The following is a 20,966-nucleotide window of genomic DNA, read 5'->3' on the forward strand; positions in this document are numbered from 1 at the left end:
TTTAGGCCTTTGAGGTAACTAAATCATGTAGTTAGCCTCTCATAGAGGAGGCCAGAGAGACAGGCAGGATTTTTTCTTCCTGATATATGAGGATCCATGAAAAACTGGCAGTTTGCAAACCAAAAGAGGGTTCTCATGAGGAAATAAGCATGATAGCATCCTTACCTCAAAGTTCCCTTCTACAAAGCCATAACAATAGAAATCTGTTGTTTACAGGCCTCTGAATTCAGGGTACTTTGTCACAGAAGCCTGAACTTAGACATTAGCCAGCAGATGAGACGTCCAAAGCTTTGTCACAATGCAAAAATCAAAGTACCAGTAGGACTCAGTTCCTTTCTGTATGATCTCAAAAAAATTTTTTTACCTTGCCTTCCTGTACCATATAGTTCTGACTGTCCATGTCTGACCAAAAAGAGAAATAGATATATCTCTTTATACACACATATGCATATATATATTATTTTTAAAAAATGGGCTGGAGCAATAGCACAGTGGGTAGGGCATTTGCCTTGCATGCCACCGACTCGGGTTTGATTCCTCCGTCCCTTTTGGAGAGCCCAGCAAGCTACTGTGAGTATCCCGCCTGTACGGCAGAGGCTGGCAAGCTACACGTGGCGTATTCAATATGCCAAAAACAGTAACAAGAAGTCTCACAATAGAGATGTTACTGGTGCCCGCTCGAGCAAAATGATGAACAACCGGCCCACAGTGCTACAGTGCAGTTTTTTAAAAAGACTATTTCTGTCCTTTTTCATCATCTGATCCCAGCTTCTGTAAAGTCCTCTACCCACTTCCTAGGCCTTTTCCATGACTCATCCACCATCACTACTGACTTGAAGGACACAGAAGCAGCAGCCTCCTTAACTCTTTCTGTCTTGAAACCTCATACCACGCTGCCACCAAAGTAAGCTGGTTTTTAAAACACTGAAACATTCTTCTATTCCATTCCATAAAACTTTCCAATAGTTCACCAGAGTCATGGGATAAAATCCAATGTTCCTTCAAGGCTCTTGATGGCTGCATCTGACCCTACTCCCTCCACTATGGAGTTGGTAAAACTGAACACAGCCCTCTCCATTTGATCCCCTTTCACGCTTTCGTGACTTTATACAATCACAGAGGCCAGCCCAGGAAGACCAGGCACTCAGGACAACTCTCCATTCTCTTTCACATGCCACACAGAGCAATTACCTTTGACTCACTACATAGGACATTATGTTGTCATTTTACCATTGACATCTGATTCATCTGTGAGGCTGTAACTATTAAAAGGAACAGCAAAGATCACGTCCTGTTTCTCTTTCTGTTTCTGGTTCTGAATTAAGTACAATGGGTTTTTGTGTGTGTGTGTGTTTAATTTTGTCTAAAATAATCTTGAACTACAACTATCACTGTCACTGTCATCCTATTGTTCATCAATTTACTTGAGCGGGCACCAATAGCGTCTCTATCCCTCCCAGTCCTGAGATTTGGAGGCTCTTTCAGGATCAGGGAAATGAGACCTATTGTTACTGATTTGGGCATATCGAATATGCCATGGGTAGCTTGACAGGCTCTGCCCGTGCAGGCAGGATATTCTTGGTAGCTTGCCGGGCTCTTCGAGAGGTATGTCTGAACTCCATCAAATATGGTGTGACAATTATGAAAAATGGGTAGGAAGTGTCTTATAATGTGTTGTGAGGCCACGAAGTAGAAGCGCAGTCCGGAAAACAGCCTGGAGAGTGGCGGTGGTTGGGTAGTTGAGGTTGGCTGCCGGGGCTGGGTCCCCTGGGGTGGGGAGGGTTCTCACCCACCCCCCTCTGGGGCACCCCGAGTGAAAACAGACTGGCACAGAGTCCAGTCGAACTCAAAGCAGAGCAGAGTGATAACTATAACTATATACTTTAATATAGCGGGTAGGGTGATTGCCTTGCACGCAGCTTACCAGGGTTTAATCACTGGCATCCTATATGGTCCCATAAACATCACCAGAAGTAATTCCTGAGTGCAGAGCGAGGAGTAAGCCCTCAGCTTTTCCAGGTGAGGCCCCAAAACAAATGAATAAAATAGCCATGAATTGGAGGACCCTCTGCTCCTAAAGACTATGATCCGAGAGGTCTTCTAACCCATTTTGGCACCCAGAGTGGCTTCTTACAAAAATGCATCTAGACTGTGAACTGAGCTAAAATATCAGAAATCCAAAACCGTGTGGCCGCTGTCTCTATGAGCTTATAGAGTCTTCATTCTCAGCAATGGAAAACAAATTATTAAATGATGCCTTTTCAGTGGGCCTGATTGTTGGGGGAAAATTCCAAACAATAATAGTGAGTTCTCGATTGAAATACTGAATGTATTCAAAGTATAGAGAGAATAAAGTGAAGATCATTAGCTACTCAGGTGGGGGGGGGTGGGAGGGGGGTATATTGGGGTTCTTGGTGGTGGAACATGTGCACTGGTGAGGGGATGGGGGTTTAATCATTATATGACTAAGACTTAAACCTGAAAGCCTTGTATTTTCTTACAGAAATGCATCTAGACTGTGAACTGTGCTACAACCCCGTGCCACCCGGGGAGGGATTTTCCCTCTCTACCCTGTTTTCCTGCGTGGAAGATGGTGGTGGCGGCAACAACACCCACATGGCAAGAGCCACCTCCTAAGACTCCCAACCAGAGATATGAGTTTGCAGTGACGTGGCTCATAGCATAGGCGATCATGGGAAGGGGGAGGCGTTACCAGCACGCTCTCCGCCCAGATAAGATCCGAAGCTGCCTCGCGAAACGGACCCTCTGCTCCTAAAGACTATGATCCGAGAGGTCTTCTAACCCATTTTGGCACCCAGAGTGGCTTCTTACAAAAATGCATCTAGACTGTGAACTGAGCTAAAATATCAGAAATCCAAAACCGTGTGGCCGCTGTCTCTATGAGCTTATAGAGTCTTCATTCTCAGCAATGGAAAACAAATTATTAAATGATGCCTTTTCAGTGGGCCTGATTGTTGGGGGAAAATTCCAAACAATAATAGTGAGTTCTCGATTGAAATACTGAATGTATTCAAAGTATAGAGAGAATAAAGTGAAGATCATTAGCTACTCAGGTGGGGGGGTGGGTGGGAGGGGGGTATATTGGGGTTCTTGGTGGTGGAACATGTGCACTGGTGAGGGGATGGGGGTTTAATCATTATATGACTAAGACTTAAACCTGAAAGCCTTGTATTTTTTTTCATGGTGATACAATAAAATTTTTTTAAAAGTTAAAAAAATAAGTAACTATGAATTGGAAGGAATAGAGTAATATTCCCACCAGCACCCACACTACGCTGCTCAGGAATTTATGGAAGTCTGTATGAATAGTAAAGAGCAAGAGGATTAGGTAGGTATAAAGGACTCAGGCTCTGTTTAGGATGAAACAAGCTTGAGAGGGCAGCTGGGTGGAGCTAGTAAAGGCTTTATTATGATTACAAAGGATGGCAGGATGGGGATGAGTTTTCCTACAGAGTGAAGGATACCCTCCTAAGTTGAACTTTCCCACAAGCACTAAGGGATGAGGCCCAGATATTTAGAAAATGTTTAGATGTGAGGCAAAAAAGGGGAGAAGGGACATAGAGCTAAACGTCTTCTTTCAAACGTCAAAAATGATCTATTGGTTCATTATGAAACCCTATATACAAATGAACTTTATACCATGTAGAAGCAATTTTTTTTTTGCTTGTTTACTTTTGCTTAAGGAATAATGCCCCTGTGAGAAATCATTCCCTAACAAAAACCCCAAAGTTGGGATAGTCCCCTGGAGGAAGGGGGCGAATTTAGGATTTATCCAGCAAATGGACAAGAAAATGTGCAGTCAGGGAAGAAGAGAACAGCTGAAGGCAAGGAAACTCTGGGCCCTGGGCAAGCAGACATGTGCCCAGGAAAGGATATAATAAAATGTCTTTTAGGTGTAGAGGGCAACATAAATAGAAGTAGGATAGGAAATTATCACAATTTCACCTTGTGCTGCATGGGTGCCCTCAGACTGGCAACATGAAGTATCTTAATGTGCCAATCAAATTGTGATGTACATCCTAACTATCCTAAAGTCTCTCTTTCAACATAAAGGCCCACATGTTGGTGGCCAGTGTGTGGGTGTGACATCATATTGAATAAATGGCTGATGGCTGTTCACCTGACTCAAAAACTTGAACAGTCCTCGTGTGTTGGTTTGTCTCATTGTCTGTTAACTGACCCCTCAGCATGGGGGTCAAAGGAGCCCCTTTGATTGACTTTTTTTTGTGATAACACTGCCCAACTTACTGTCACTGTCACTGTCATCCCGTTACTCATCGATTTGCTCAAGTGGACACCGGTAACGTCTCCATTGTGAGACTTGTTGTTACTGGTTTTGGCGGGTCGGCCGTGTGCAAGGCAAACGCCCTACCCGCTGTGCTATCGCTCCAGTCCTGCCCAACTTACAAGATTGTTAAATTTAAATACTTAAATTTGGGAAGAAAAGAGCAGTATTTTCTTTTTTTTTTGCCGTTTTTTTATTTTTAATTAGAGAGTCATCGTGAGGGTACAGTTACAGATCCATATATCTTTGTGCTCATGCTTCCCCCAAACAAAGTTCAATAACCCATCCCTTCACCAGTGCCCATTCTCCACCACTAGTAAACCCAACATCCCTCCCCCCCTCCCCAGACCCGTCTCCCCCCACCCCACCCTGCCACTATGGCAGGGAATTCCCTTTTGTTCTCTCTCTCTGATTAGGTGTTGTGGTTTGCAATAGAGGTGTTGAGTGGCCCTTGTGTTCAGTCTCTAGTCTGTATTCCACCCGCCTCACCCTTCCCCCACATGACCTCCAACCACATTTTACTTGGTGGTCCCTTCCCTGAGTTACCCAGAATGAGAGACCAGCCTCCAAGCCATGGAAACATTCTCCTGGTACTTATTTCTACTATTCTTGGGCGTTAGTCTTATAGTCTATTATTCTATATTCCACAGATGAGTGCAATCTTTCTATGTCTATCTCTCTCTTTCTGACTCATTTCACTTAGCATGATACTTTCCATGTTGATCCACTTATATGCAAACGTCATGACCTCATTTTTTCTAACAGCTGCATAGTATTCCATTGTATAGATGTACCAGAGTTTCTTCAACCAGTCATCTGTTCTAGGGCACTCGGGTTTTTTCCAGATTCTGGCTATTGTAAACAGTGCAGCGGTGAACATATAAGTGCATATGTCACTTCGACTATACTTTTTGGCTTTTCTGGGATATATTCCCAGCAGTGGTATTGCTGGGTCAAATGGGAGCTCAACCTCTAGTTTTTTGAGAATCGTCCATACTGTTTTCCAAAAGGGCTGAACTAGCCGGCATTCCCACCAGCAGTGTAGAAGGGTCCCTTTCTCCCCACATCCTCTCCAACAGTGGTTGCTTTTGTTCTTTTGGATGTGTGCTAGTCTCTGTGGTGTGAGGTGGTATCTCATGGTTGTTTTGATCTGCATCTCTCTGACGACTAGTGATGTAGAGCACTTTTTCATGTGCCTTTTGGCCATTCGTATCTCTTCCTTGGTAAAGTTTCTGTTCATTTCTTCACCCCATTTTTTGATGGGGTTGGATGTTTTCTTCTTGTAGAGTTCAACCAGTGCTTTATATACCCTTGATATCAACCCCTTATCTGATGGGTATTGTGTAAATATCCTTTCCCATTCTGTAGATAGTCTTTGTATTTTGGTCACTGTATCTTTTGCGGTGCAGAAGCTTTTTAGTTTAATGTAGTCCCATTTGTTGATCTCTGTTTTTACTAGATTGCTTAGTTCCATGTCATCTTTGAAGATACCTTTATCTTCAATATCCTGGAGGGTTTTGCCGACCTTGTCTTCAATGTACCTTATGGTTTGTGGTCTGATGTTGAGGTCTTTAATCCATTTTGATCTGACTTTTGTGCATGGTGTCAGGTCGAGTTCTAAGCCCATTTTTTTGCATGTGATTGTCCAGTTGTGCCAGCACCATTTGTTAAAGAGACTTTCCTTGCTCCACTTCACATCTCTTGCTCCTTTATCAAAGATTAGATGATCATACATTTGAGGTTGTGTGTGGGGATATTCCACCCTGTTCCATTGGTCTGCAGCTCTGCCTTTGTTCCAGTACCATGCTGTTTTAATTGTTACCGCTTTGTAGTAGAGTTTAAGGTTGGGGAGGGTGATGCCTCCCATCATCTTTTTCCCAAGAATTGTTTTAGCTATCCGTGGGCGTTTATTGTTCCATATAAATTTCAGGATTGCTTAAGAGCAGTATTTTCTATAGTTCAATGTATTAAATATTATCAATTTTCAGTGTAATGAATTAGGGTGAAAGCATTATTCCTACAATAAAGTGCTATGCTGATTCTTATCATAGAGCCTAGTTCCTACCTTAAGTACCTTCTATCTCTGGAACCTGCACTTCCATTATTCTAATAAAAACTCGACTTGATTGAACTAGAAAATATAAGTAATGAGAAGTGGATGGGATGAAGCATAATTTTATATATCCATAGTACATTTCTCACATGTCAGGGGCCTATAGGGGCACTCGGTGCCTCGCTGAGCTGAAGATTACCAAGTTGCTGCACAAGTCACAAACTCCACACGTTTCTATGGGTGGTGAAGGCTGATGAGAGCAAAGCAGATGTGTGTGTCATCTATTTCCTATCCTCACACCAGCTTTTGTTGAATCTGGCATTTGGAGCAGAGAATCTGTGGATATTTTGATCTTTAAAATGGGGCTTTAGGATCTGCAGTTGAAAGACAGCATAAAAGTATAAAATATTTTTATCGAACACCTCATCCAACTGCAAACTTGTGCAGACAGTGGGAGCAATAAAGCCTATTTCAGGCTTCTGAGCCCCTCCCTCGATAGATTGACCATTTTCGTCCTCGTGATGAAAACCCTGGACACCTCTGGACAGCAATAGGGAAACTGATACAAGACTCTGTCATTGGGAGGTGAAAGGTGGAAGGTGAGCACGAGGAGCACCACACCCAAGTTACTAGACGTTCACATAGAACCATCATGCTCACAGCCCAAACAATTAGCGACACAGAACACGGTCCGCAGGCAAATGGAGGTGAGAGACAAGCTCACAAATATAAATCTGAGGGAATAACATGGGGAAAAAACCTGTCTCATTAAAAAAAAGTAAAGCGCAACAGTAGGATAACCTTGAAAGCGAACACACAGTGAACAAGAGATCTAAGGCATCTTTAAGATGCAAGCAGTCACTCCTTTAATCTTGAGAGCATTTTTTTTTAAATTCACAGCTGGCTTGTCATAGTGTGGAATTTCATGAGTATGACTTGTTAGAACTACAGATTTTCAAGTCCTGCCCAGACAGTCACTTGCCCACGCGCCTGGCTGTCTTCCCCAGGGCCCCTCGGAGGGAGTGGGCATCAGTTTCCCTCCCCGCCCTGAGCAGAGCTCCCATGGCCAAAGACCTCCGGAGCCTAGCCACAGCCATGCGCAAGGCCCCTCTCCACATATTCGGACGAGCCTCACACATGAAGGAACCGGCAGAGGAACGCAGGTGTGTGGGACCCGGGGCTAAGACCTCCAAGCCTGCTCAGATCGGGACTGGGCCTCTTCCTCCCAGATTTCCCATTTTCCAGTCACAAGGCGGTCACACCTAGGGACTGCCCCTGGCGGCATGTAATCCCACCAATGGCCAACATCCAGAGACTTAAAACCAAGCTCCTAGAAGCCCACAGCCGTGAAGCGACATCTTATAGCCTAGTTCTCCCACTGGGAGAACCTGGTAAGTTCCTGAGAGTTTCCTGCCCACATGGGAGAGCCTTGCAAACTCCCTATGGTGTATTCATTGCCAAAACCAGTAACAATGATGGGCCTCATTCCCCTGACCCTGAAAGAGCCTCCAATGTGGCATCATTGGAAAGGTCGAGTAAAGAGAGGCTTCTAAAATCTCAAAGCTAGGACGAATGGAGATGTTACTGAGACTGCTCGAGAAATTCAACAATCAACGGGATGATGATGATGATGATGATGATGATGATGATGATGATGATGATGATGATGATGATGATGCCCAGACACTTAAACTCAAGGGTGAGAATCTAACTATCAAGAAATCATGTGTGTGATTCAGGAGCACTCGGCATTTCCAGCCACTGTTCTCCATCTAAGAATGAGATGCTCCTATACTTCTTGTCATGTACAATATAGTTTGTTCTTTTCTAACTTCGATTGACTTATCTTAAAAGAAGAGATTTCTTATCTTGTCTGAAGTTCATCTTTTCTCCTATGCTTCCCTAACTCTATTCAATGTAAGAGATTACCTATCTCTCTTGTTTTGATTCTCTCTCATCTACTGCATCCTTGTCCTTGTGTTCCACAAAGAAATCTAAGACTTCACATTATAAGACTTCTTATTCTTGTCTACCCCAGGCAGCTTCCAGTCACCAACAAAATTTTCACCAACAATCTTTACATTTTCACTGATCACTATACCACTGTCATTCCATTGTTTGTCAATTTACTCGAGCGGGCACCAGTAATGTCTCCATTCCTCCCAACCATAAGATCTTACTAGCCTCTCCTTACTTATCTTTCCCAATGATTGGAGGCTCTTTCAGGGTCAGAGAAATGAGACCTATCATTACTGTTTTTGGCATATCGAATATGCCATGGGTAGCTTGCTAGGCTCTGCCCATGAGGATGGGATACTCTCAGTAGCTTGCCGGGCTCTCCGAGAGGTATATTTTATACATATATATGTACACACATATATATACATATACATACATACATATATATATCACTGTATCATTGTATCACTGTCATTCCATTGTTCATTGATTTACTCAAGCAGGCGCCAGTAACATCTCCATTTGTCGCAGCCCTGAGATTTTAGTAGCCTCTCCTTACTCATTTTTTCCAATGATTGGAGGCTCTTTTCAGGATCAGAGGAATGAGACCTGTTATTGTTACTGTATTTGGCATATCAAATATGCCATGGGGAGCTTGCCAGGCTCTGCCGTGCAGGCAGGATACTCTTGGTACCTTGCCAGGCTCTTTGAGAGGCATATGTATGTATACATATATATATTTGGTGGTATATATATACATGTATATTACAATTTTATTTATCATAGTCCTTTATTCCTTAGCTCTAATTTATGCAGTTTTATTTTGTCCTCTAGCACCACTTCAAATAAGACATTCAATTTATAAGAAAACAATAAAGCCATGCTAGCCTGCCAACAAAATGGAAAACAGTCAATACAATACTGTATGCTTCTCCCTTCCCTTCAGACTTCCCAGCTCATTCTTAAATCCCATGTGCTCTGACTCTAGCTCTGATAAGAGCATGTTTTCTCCTTTTGCCAATGTTCACCAAATCCAATTACCCAAAGGCCTTTTCCTACATAATTAAATGTGTGATGTCTGTTTTTGTAAACCAAACATTCCCTACAGGCAAATCTCTGTTTCATTTGCAATAACTGTCTATATTCATTCTCTCCTACTTTTCTGATTATTCCTTTCCTGCCTTTTTCCCTGGCTTTTCCTTTCCACTCTTTGATTTCCTTTGTTATTCCTTAGGGCATATCCATAGTTCAAGATAAATGTATCTTGATTAATCTCTGCAGACGGAGTTGGAAGGCATCTCTTTCACTGCACTGCATCATTTCAGTAGGACCTATATCCATACATTTATCTATAATCTCTGAATTACAGTACAAAGTATGATATAATAATTATGCAAACACGTAATTTACCTGTTCACAGGCAATGTCCACAAATTTTAGAACAAAAGTCTTTAAATTTACTTTAAAACTATAATCACCACATTTACCCTTCATTTTTTATTACCCCTCCCTGCCATTTCTTATTCTTCTGAATGGAATAACTAACTGTTCACCAGTTGACCAAGCTGAAAACACTCCATGTTACCTGGATTTGTTTCCTTATACAAAACCCTTTTTTCACACCCAACAGAGTCCCATGATCACACTTAATTAGCCCAAAGGTTCCCATCCATTCTGCCCCAAATTGCTCATATTTCCCTGCTCTTCCCATTACCTACAGTCACATCCCAGCTCAAATTCCTCAGCACTTATCACCAGCCCCTCTTGAAAGTTTGGGCTAAATCTCCCATCTTCAGGCATTCTATCAACTTCTATCTTGTCTCCTTTGCATTACCAAAAATGAAAGAACAAACACCAAAAACCTCAATATGTAACATATAAAGACAAAACATGAGCCCCGCCCCTCCCCCACCGAGAACCAGCTGCATGGCCCACCTCTCTGGCACTTCCTGGTCCACCCAACATCCGGTCTGGGGACCATTGAGTTGAACCTCTGGTCTGTTTGGGAAAGAATCACCCACAGAGCCCGGGACCCCCTGATCATTGCCTGGACACACAGACAGACAAACAGACACACACACACACACACACACACACACACACACTTCAACACTTCAAGCCTCTTCATGTTCTGACCTTCCAACTATGTCAAACTCAACATACATCTTTCACTTAAGCTCAAACTCTTACTCTCCATCAACACTTTCTCACATAGCTTACACGGTCTACAAAAGCATTCTCAAATGTATCATTGTCACTTCTTAGGAACTGACACACTATCTCATCTATCTCAATTGCTACTTCCGCTTTTGTCTAGCACGAAGATGCTCACTCAGCTTTGAAGTCAAGATGAATTTCATCTTCTACTGTTATTTTTCCCTTGCAAGGAAAAATTAGTTGTTCTTCACTAGCACTCTAATTATAGAACCAACCATATTGTATCATATTGTATTGTATGTATAAAATGTATTATATTATATTTATATACAATGCACTGTAGCACTGTAGCACTGTCGTCCCATTGTTCATCGATTTGCTCAAGCTGGCACCAGTAACATCTCTATTGTGAGACTTGTTGTTACTGTTTTTGGCATATCAAATACACCGCGGGTAGCTTGCCAGGCTCTATTATGGAGGAAGGACACTCTCGGTAGCTTGCCAGTTTCTTTGAGAGGGATGGAGGAATTGAACCCGGGTTGGCTGCATGCAAGGCAAGCGCCTAGCTGCTGTGCTATCTCTCCAGTTCATATTTTTATATACAATATAAAAATATATTAAATCAAATCTGTTTGCCCCCCCCAATTCCCTCAATTAAATCTGAGGGTGGGCCTGTGTAGATGTTTCATATACTGTTTCCATACACACAATGGAATACTATGTAGCTGTTAGGAAAAATAAAGTTATAAAATTTGTTTATAAATGGATGGACACGTGGAGTATCATGCTGAGTGAAAGGAGTCGGAAAAAGAGGGACAGACAGGGAATGACTGCACTCATTTTGTGGGATATAAAAAAAAATACCAAGAGTATGAGACTAATACCCAAGGACAGTAGAAACAGGGCAGGGAGGATTGGTCCATAGTTGGAAGCCTGCCTCAGGTGTTAGGGAAGAAGGCAGTTGGGATAGAGAAGGGACCCACTATAACAAAGATAGTTGGAAATGATCACTCTGGATAACAACTGTGTGCAGAAAATAGGTAAAGGAACAAACAGGATGACCTCTCAGTACCTGTATTGCAAACCATAATGCCCAAAAGGAGAGAGAGACAGAGAGACAGAGACAGAGAGACAGAGAGACAGAGAGAGAGAGAAGGAAAGTGTCTGTCATAAAGACAGGCTGGGGGCAGTGGTGGCAGGAGGAAAACTGGGGGCATTGGTGGTGGGATACGTAAACTGGTGAAAGAATGCATGTTGGGGTATTGTAGGGCTGAAATCACAGTGATTAAAATAAATAAATAAATAAATAAATAAATAAATCTGAGGGTCATGAAATCTCATTCAAGTGTTCACACCACTCTTGCCCTGCTTTTGCCACGATGCTTTTGCTATCATTTTGCTTCTTTCTATAATATCATATAGTATGTTTCCTTTTCACTCTGAATTCATCGACATAGCCATATGAATTTAAGATTCTTCCATGTGTTTTTGTGGCTTGATAACTTCTTTTATCATTAAACAATATTCTATTGTATAGAAATACAGAATTTATTAAAGGCCTTATTGGTTGCTTCCAGTTTGGGGTAATTTTTTTAAAGCTGCTATAAATATTTTGTGCAATTTTTATGAGGATATGTTCACAAATCAGCAAGATAAAAATCAAGTAGCATGATTGCTAGATCATATGGTGACAGTATATTCAACTTTGTAAAAAACTGCCAGATTGCCTTCAAAAGTGTTCTGCCACTTTACTTTCCCACCAGCAATGAATGAACATTCCTCCATTCTTATCATACATTAGTATTGTCAATTTTTTTGATTTTAGCTATTCCAATTAGTGTGTGGTGATATATCAATTTTTTAATTTTCATTTTTCTAATAAAAAATGATATCTTTCCAAGCTCTTATTTGCCATATGTATATTTTGTTTGTTCAGATTATAAACCCATTTTGAATTGGGCTGTTTGATGTCTTATATTAAATATTTTAAGTTTTTATATATTTTATATAGAAGGGAATCATCAGATGTGTGTTTTGAAAATGTTTTCTTTTCACTCTCTTAACATTGTGTTTCACAAAGTAGAAGTCTTGTATTTTAATTTAGATTTAAATCCATTTTGAGCTAATTTTTGTGAAAGGTGTAAGATCTTTGTCTAGTTTTCTTCTTTGCATGTAGACTGTCAATTACCCTAACACCATTTGTTGAAAAGACTATTCTTTCTCTACTGAAAGATTATTTGTCAAAGACATGTTCAGTATTTTTTGTGACTATTTTTCTGAGCTATGTTTTCTATTTCATTGATCTACACATGTATTCTTTTGCCAGTACAATTCTGTCTTGATGACTGCTTTTGTAGTAAGTCTAAAAAGTTAGTGAGTTATGAGTCTTTCAACTTTCTCCTCTTTTTTTCTCTTCTTTACTCTGTTATCTAGAATTTCATGTAAATTTTTGAATCCATTTTCAATATTTAAAAACCTGCTGAGAATCTGATTGACATAGAGTTTTGTTGAATCTACAGATCAAGTTTAGGAGAAATACACGCTAATAATTTTGAATATTTTCACTCCTGAACCTGTTGTATAGCTTTACTTCTTTGATTTCCATCATCAGAATTCTGTAGTTTCCATACATGCATACCAGGTACACATTTTTATTTTGGCAAGTAAGGTGCTCGGGGAGCCACATGAGGCAGTAACCAGGGCTTACTCCTGCCTCTGACCTTAGGAGACAAATAAACTCATGACAAAGCTCAGGGCACTATACAGGATAGCAGAAATTGAATCTGCATTGACTGTCTGTAAAGCAAGCATCTTACCTATTGTTCTATCTCTTTACACCTAAGGCACACACATTAATATCTAAATGTTAAGACACACGTTAATATCTACATGTTCCCCTTTTTCGTGTGTTTTTAGCTAATGTAAATGGTTTCCATTATCATAATTATTTAAAATTCTAATTGTTCTCTTTTGGTGCATAGGTAACCAATTGATTACATATATACATCTATATGTACATATATGCATATATATTGTAATCTATAGCATTACTATTCAGTAATCCCTCAGTACCACAGAATTCTCATGCAGATACTATAAGTTCAAGGCTTTTAGATAAAATGGCACAGAATTTGCATATAATCTGCAGAAATTCTCTAGTATTCAAAACCCAATACAATGGAAATGCTATGCAAATAGTTATTGTTTAGGAAATAATCACAAAAAATGTACATGTTCAGAAAAAGAAACAATCATTGTTGTAACCATTACTTAATATATACACTATATACATTACATCTGTGACTGACTGAATCCACAATTATGGAACCCATGGATATAGATGGTGGAACTAAAATTATAGTTTCAGGAATTTTAATCAAGAACTTGGGATTTCTGCATGGACAGCCACATCAACTTCAAATAATGTTATTTATTCCTCTCAAACTGTGTAATTTTTAGTTATCTTCCTCTTGCAACATGTAGGATTTCCAGTATAACACTGAGACTAAGACTGTATATCTATTTTACCCTTGGTTTCATACTTAAGTGGAAGTCATCTAGTTTCTGACCATTACATATCTGCTGTATGTTTTTAGATTAAAGTCTTCAAGTCTCTACTTCTAAGCTGTTGAAAATATTTTTAATAATAAACATGTGGTAACTATTTCCAAATTATTTTCCTGCCACAAATTGGCAAGAAGTTTTAATAAAATTATTCTTTCTGTTTCATTCTACTAATATGGTAAATATAAGTTAACTGGAAGGCATTATGTTAACTGAAATAAGCCAGAAGAAGAAGGACAAACACAGGATGAGATCACTTACATGTGGTGTTCAGAATAACTGGATGAGCAAACGCAATGGTTAAAAGAGACAATGCCCAGATCACCCCAGGTTACAGAGTAGAGGGAAAAGAAGAAAAGAAAGGCAATGAAGGGGAAAGGCAGAAGAGACAAATGAGAAGCAATGGAGCAGGGGTCAATAGGATTCAGGTACACTGGTGGTGGTAAGGAATGATAGAGCTAAATATCCAAACCTGAGCCAAACACACTGAAATCATGAAACCCAAACTTAAATAACCAAATGTAAAAGATGCCTATGAAGATGGCATGCTGGGGTCAAGACGGGGTGGGGGCTGAGGAGGGTTAAGGGGGGGTAGGAGAGGGAACCCGAGATCACTGGTGGAGGCAAATTGACACTGATGGAGGATCAGTGATGGAACATTGTATGTCTAGAACCCAACCATGAATAACTTTGTAATTCGGTGCTATAAATAAATAACTTTATTTTATAAGCACTGTAGCACTGTAGTCCCATTGTTCATCGATTTGCTTGAGCAGGCAACAGTAAAGTCTCCATTGTGAGACTTATTGTTACTGTTTTTGGCATATCGGATACACCACGGGTAGCTTGCCAGACTCTGCCATGCGGGCAGGATACTCTTGGTAGCTTGCCAGGCTCTCTTAGAGGGACGGAGGAATCGAACTTGGATTGGCCTATAAATAAAATACAATTTTGAATAAAATAAAAGTAAATAAAGTAGTGAGGTACTCAACACACTCAGCCCACATAGCCATGGTGTTTCATTATTCCTAGATATTGTTAAATTTTATTTACTAATATTTTTGAAAACTTTTGTGTCTGTGATTATGGGAGATATTGGGTTGTAGCTTTCCTTTATTGCAGTATCTTTGCTCTGTTTTGTTTTGTTTCAGTACTAGGGTAATGCTGACCTTACAGAATAAGTAAGGATTATATCATCTACTACAATTTTCTGAAATAGACTGTGGAGAATTGGTGCATGTTTGTCTTAAATGTTTGACGAAAGTAGTCAGTAAAAATGTCTAGGCCCAAAGTGTTCTTTTGGGCTTTATATTAATTTTCTTTTAATATCTTTACTAAATACATACCCACTCAAGTAATCTATTTCATATTATTTTCATAGTTGTTTTCTTTCAAGAAATTAGTCTCTTTCAAGAAATATAATTATCAGATATATTCTTTTTAATTACGATGGCAATCAAAAGCAGTGATCTCTCATTTTTGAAAGTAGTAAGCTGTATCTTTTCCAGTTTTTATTGGTTAACCTAGCCAGATATTTATCAATATGACTGATCTTTCCAAATAAACTTTTGATTCTACTCATTTTCTCTTCTTTCAATTTCATTTATTTTTGCTCTCATTTTTATTTTTAGCTTGCTTGCTTGCTTCAGTCTTAAATTTTATCTTTACTTCCTAGTTCCATAAAATATAAATCTTAGTGATTTTAGCTCTTTGTTTTGGCACACATACACACACACACACATACACACATTATGCTATATATTTCCCTGGGCACTGTTTTTACTGTATCCTAACACTGATTCTGATCAGTTTTTTGGGGGTCCTTAAGTTAAGAAACTAATGGCTTTGGTGGAAGAGGTCTTCTTACACTGCAACCCTTTGAATTTCTCACTGTCACATTAGCCCATCGTGAGCCTCCAAATATTCTTCAAAATCACCATTTCAGTATCTCTACTGACTCCTGCTCCGATAAACAGATTTTTGGTATGGATTCACATATCTCTCTGGATTTTGGAGTGGTGGTTGTTTCTGTCATATCAGTTCTCTGATGGATCCAAGAAAAACTGTTCGGCTTTTTGCTTGTACAGATGAAAATGATGTCTTCTAAACTCTTCCCATCGGTGCCTCATTCATTTTCATATTCCAAACTCAGAGTTCTGGACATAGCAGCTGGACATACCTTCAGTGAACTGCTTGGTTTTATTTGTAACAATCAGGGCTTCAGAGGCTGGAGAGATAGTACAGATAGTCAATCTCAGTTCAAGCCTAGCATCACATATAGTCCCCTGAGCACTGCCTGAAGAGTTCCCTGAGCACAGGGCTAGGGGTAATATCTTACCACCATGAGGTATAGCACAAAAACGAATCAAAGCAGCAAAAATAAGAATCAGGACTTTCGTTAACGAGGTTTAAGAGAAAGAATCCCAAAATGCATGTTTATTGAACCTGTACTCTGAGAAGGCAGTGACTAGAAAATAACATAAGAAAGACATCCAGAGTGTTCACTCTCTTGGTTTCTAGGAATGTCACTGTGTTCTGTTGTGTATGTCACTGTGTTCTGTTGTGTATGTCACTGTGTTCTATTGTGAAATGTTCTCATACTGCACCATTATTATATAGATATTTTCTTTTTTTTTGCTTTTTGGGTCACACCTGGCAATGCACAGGGGTTACTCCTGGATCTGCACTCAGTAATTACTCCTGGCGGTGCTCAGGGGACCATATGGGATGCTGGGAATCGAACCCGGGTCTGCCGTGTGCAAGGCAAACACCCTACCCGCTGTGCTACTGCTCCAGCACCTATATAAATATTTTCTTTACATTGACTATATTTTAAAAGAAGGCTCTTGATATTTTAAACATAGAGATAATAAAAATAAGATCTATAGAAACTTCAGATTGTCACATGAACAAAAGGTTAAAATTATATTTAAAATAATATGTTCTCCATGTTTAAATAAATTTTTAAAAGCTTGAAACTATTTGCAATCTGGTAGCAATTTTCAATAACAGCCAGTTCCTTGTTTTTATGCCCTTATACAGTCTTCCTCTTGCGTCTGTGCTAGACCAAAATAAATAAAATATGTAAGAGTTACAGGATGCAAGTACAAGAACTAAGCTATGAAAGAAGTTTTAGTTTTATCTTCCCCACCCTCTCTTAGTCTCTCAACTTGTTTACACTAGAAATAAAGTAAATATCTATGTTTAAGGTAGCCATATTACAAGGCCCACGTGAGAAGGAATTGTGTCTCTAGTCAAAAGCCCCATTTTAAACCAGTCAATAATCAAATGATTGAGTTTGGAAGCAGATCCAACCTTAAAGATTATAACACTGACCAGGACTTTGATTCAAACCTTGTAAGAGATCATGTCAGAGAAATCCAGTTGTTAGAACTGTAAGTCTGATACAGAAAAAAATGTGAGATGATAAATATTAATTATATGAAGATACCATTTTGAAAATATTTCCCATGCAGCAATAAATTAAGACATGTAGGGAAAAGTGTAATCATATTATCTAAAATTCAAAAGATAAATAAATGAATCCTGAAAGTAAAAAATACAATAAGCAAAATTGAGATGCTCAATATATTAGATTCAACAGTAATTTAGATAGATTTAAAGAGAACATTACCAAATGAAAGGAACATCAAAAGGATTTATCATAACAGTTCAGAAAGACAAGTTAATTTCTTTAATATCAAAAGGACTAATGGAACTGAGAGATTAAAGAAGTAAGTCCAAAATACACATAGTCAGAAGTTTAAAGCAGAGGAGAAATGTTATTTTAAAAAATGTGTGAGACGGGGCCGGTGCTGGGCTCCGGCCGGCCGGGTTTTCGGCCCGGGTGCCCATGCCTCTGCAGAGCCGGTGGATGTGGAACGAGCGGGAACCAGAGACAGCTTTAGGAATTGGGGTTCCAGCAAGTGCTTGCACCCATGTATGGAGACTGTGAACTAAGCTTTTGCCCCACGCCGGCTGACAGAGGAAATAACCTTCCTTCTTGGTCACTCTCCCCTCCGGGAGAAGGCGTGGTGTCCGACATTTTGTGGGTCCGTTGTATGGAGACTGTGAACTAACTTTGGCTACATGCTGTTCCAGGAAAGGAAATGATTCATTTTCAAACTTAAATCTTCGCGGACTTAATTACTATAATACAGACATTTTATCTCTTCATTCTCATCAGTGGAAAACTTATTATCAAATATTTCCCTGTTAATAGAGCTGTATTCTTAGGGGATAAATTCCAACAAAAATAGAGAGTCTGTTTTGAAACTCTAACAGCAATAGTGAGTTATGTGTTGAAATCTGGAATGTAATCAAGGTAAAGAGAAAAGGAAGTGAAATTATCACTCACGTACGGGGTGGGTTGGGGGGTGAGGGGTGGGATGTATACTGTTTTTTTGTTTGCTTGTTTTGTTTTTGCCTTTGTTTTTGTTTTTATTGGTGGTGGAATATGGGCACTGGTGAAGGGATGGGTGTTTGAGCATTGTGTAACTGAGATATAAGCCTGAGAACTTTGTAACTTTCCACTTGGTGATTCAATAAAATAAATTAAAAAAAAATGTGTGAGATGAATGAATACTTCCAGATACGAATATTTCCAAAAATATTCCAGATCGATAGATTTAAGAAGTACAATGAACCTCATATAAGATAAATAAAACGAAATCTCTTTACAAAGTAAGAGATTTTTAGAAATCTGGATTTTTAGAAATCCAGACCCAAGTTGCTAGTAAAGCAGGTAAGGCACTTCCCTTGCACCTGGCCGACCTGGGTTCAATCCCTCAATACAACATATGGTCCCCCTAGCTTCACCAGGATTAATCCCTGAGCACAGAGACATGATTAAGCACTGAGCAGAGCTGGGTATGACCCCAAAACAAAAAGCGTCCCAAAACAACAGCAAACCAACAACAACAACAAAATATCTTTAAAAGTGGAAAGTTATTGGGTTGAGTAACTCTGTATTTGGACACTATTACCAAATCTTCCGACTATACTAAAAGATGGGAAAGTATCACTTGCTTGATCTGTGGTCTCTTTTTTCATCTTATTTCCAAGTTGGTGCTAACAATTCTACATGATAGAGTTCCCCCAGAACCCCCAAAGTGGAAAATGAGCGATTCCAGCGATAGCACAGCAGGTAGGGCATTTGCCTTGCACACCGCCAACACCAGTTCAATTCCTCCGTCCCTCTCAGAGAGCCCGGCAAGCTATTGAGAGCATCACACCTGCCTGCATGGCAGAGCCTGGCAAGCTACCCGTGGTGTATTTGATATGCCAAAAACAGTAACAAGTCTCACGATGGAGACCTTACTGGTACCTGCTCGAACAAATCAATGAACAATGGGACTACAGTGTTACAGTGCTACAGGTTTTTTGTTTGTTTGTTTTGTTTTTTGGGTCATACCGGCAATGATCAGAAATTACTCCTGGCTCTGCACTCAGGAATTACTCCTAGTGGTGCTAGGGGACCATATGGAATGCTGAAAATCAAACCTGCACGCGGCCTGCCCGGGTTTGATTCCCAGCATCCCACATGGTTCCCCGATCACTGCCAGGAGTTATTCCTGAGTACAGAGCCAGGAATTAACCCCTGTGCATCACTGGGTGTGACCCAAAAAGCAAAAAAAAAAAAGATAATAAAATAGAAAGAATAGAAGTCCACCCAACTGGACTCATTTTCTAATTCCTTCTTTCTCAAGGTGAATCAAACAATTTATATTCAAGACCTTTCACCTATAGTGATCAGCTACCTCTATCAATCAGTTACTCTCCCAAACAAAAATAAATTTATATAAATATTTTCCTACTTATTGAATTCAAGTGAGTATCGAGTTCTTGCACTGACTTTAAAGACAATCTTTATCACAGAGAGTCCCATATTTATATGTTTAGCACACCTATCTAGAATTCAAGGTCAGTTTCTATCTAGTTGTAAATATTAAAGCAGATATCAGAGCAGAAATCATGTGCCAGAGATCCCCACTAGTCTAGAACATGGCCATCAAACTATCTAGCATGCCAAATCTTGTCAGTTGACTAGTCCTGTAAATGTAATTTCATTGGATCACAGATAGGATTTTATTCATTGTCTCTGACTATTTTCATACTATAACAGCAGTGTATTATATGGCAGAAACTATAAATTCCACACAGCAAAACATATTCACCAGCCTGGCTCTTTACAGAGAATGTTTGCTAACCCTGTTATAGAGATGAAGGTAAGTTTCATTTTCTTAGTGGTCTAATTGGCAAGTATAATTCTTTCTCACATGCAACCTGGACTACACCCCTTACCTCTATAAACTGGCAACAAGTTGATAGTAGTTATAATAGTTTATCCAACATTCTCGTTTCAAATCCAATAACCTTTATTTAGAATCCTCTGCCAGCCACTGCACCAAATTTCACTTCAATCTTTATCGAGCTACTGCAATTTACAATATTGTTAATAATACTTTTGTGCATACATTGTCCCAACACCACACCCACCACCAGATGCACCAGTTCCTAATTAGCAAAATTCCAAAGGAAGTATTTTTAGTGAATATATAGAAATTTTTTTAGTTGCATATATTTTAAAATAAGCTGAATCAGTGACTAAAACCTCCTACCTTAAAAAGCATCCAGGTAATGGAAGTAAAATAGACATATTATGAATGAACTCCCTAATACGTGTTAAAAGCTGACTATACAAAATAAGCTCTATGAATAACTGCCAAGTTCTCCATTTCACTTTTAACTATTGACATCCAACAAAAGGCTACTGATACTTGAGACATAGCTTCCAATTTTCAAAGAGTTTTACTGAGTAATGATCAAGGAGAATGAGAATAGTATTTGTTGACTGTCTGAAAAATGATTTTATACCAAGCTAGGAATCTTTATTTAATCTTCACAATAGTTTACTAGGTGAGTGTT

General features: G+C 39.6%; 1 protein-coding gene across 2 annotated transcripts in view; it reads right to left on the reverse strand.

The window, feature by feature from the left end:
- The window catches only part of PDE4B (phosphodiesterase 4B), a 655,118-nt gene that overhangs the window by 500,979 nt on the left and 133,173 nt on the right, over positions 1-20,966 (reverse strand). The window lies entirely within an intron of this gene.

The sequence above is a fragment of the Sorex araneus genome, chromosome 5 (assembly GCF_027595985.1).
Source record: "Sorex araneus isolate mSorAra2 chromosome 5, mSorAra2.pri, whole genome shotgun sequence".
Taxonomy (NCBI): Eukaryota; Metazoa; Chordata; class Mammalia; order Eulipotyphla; family Soricidae; genus Sorex; species Sorex araneus.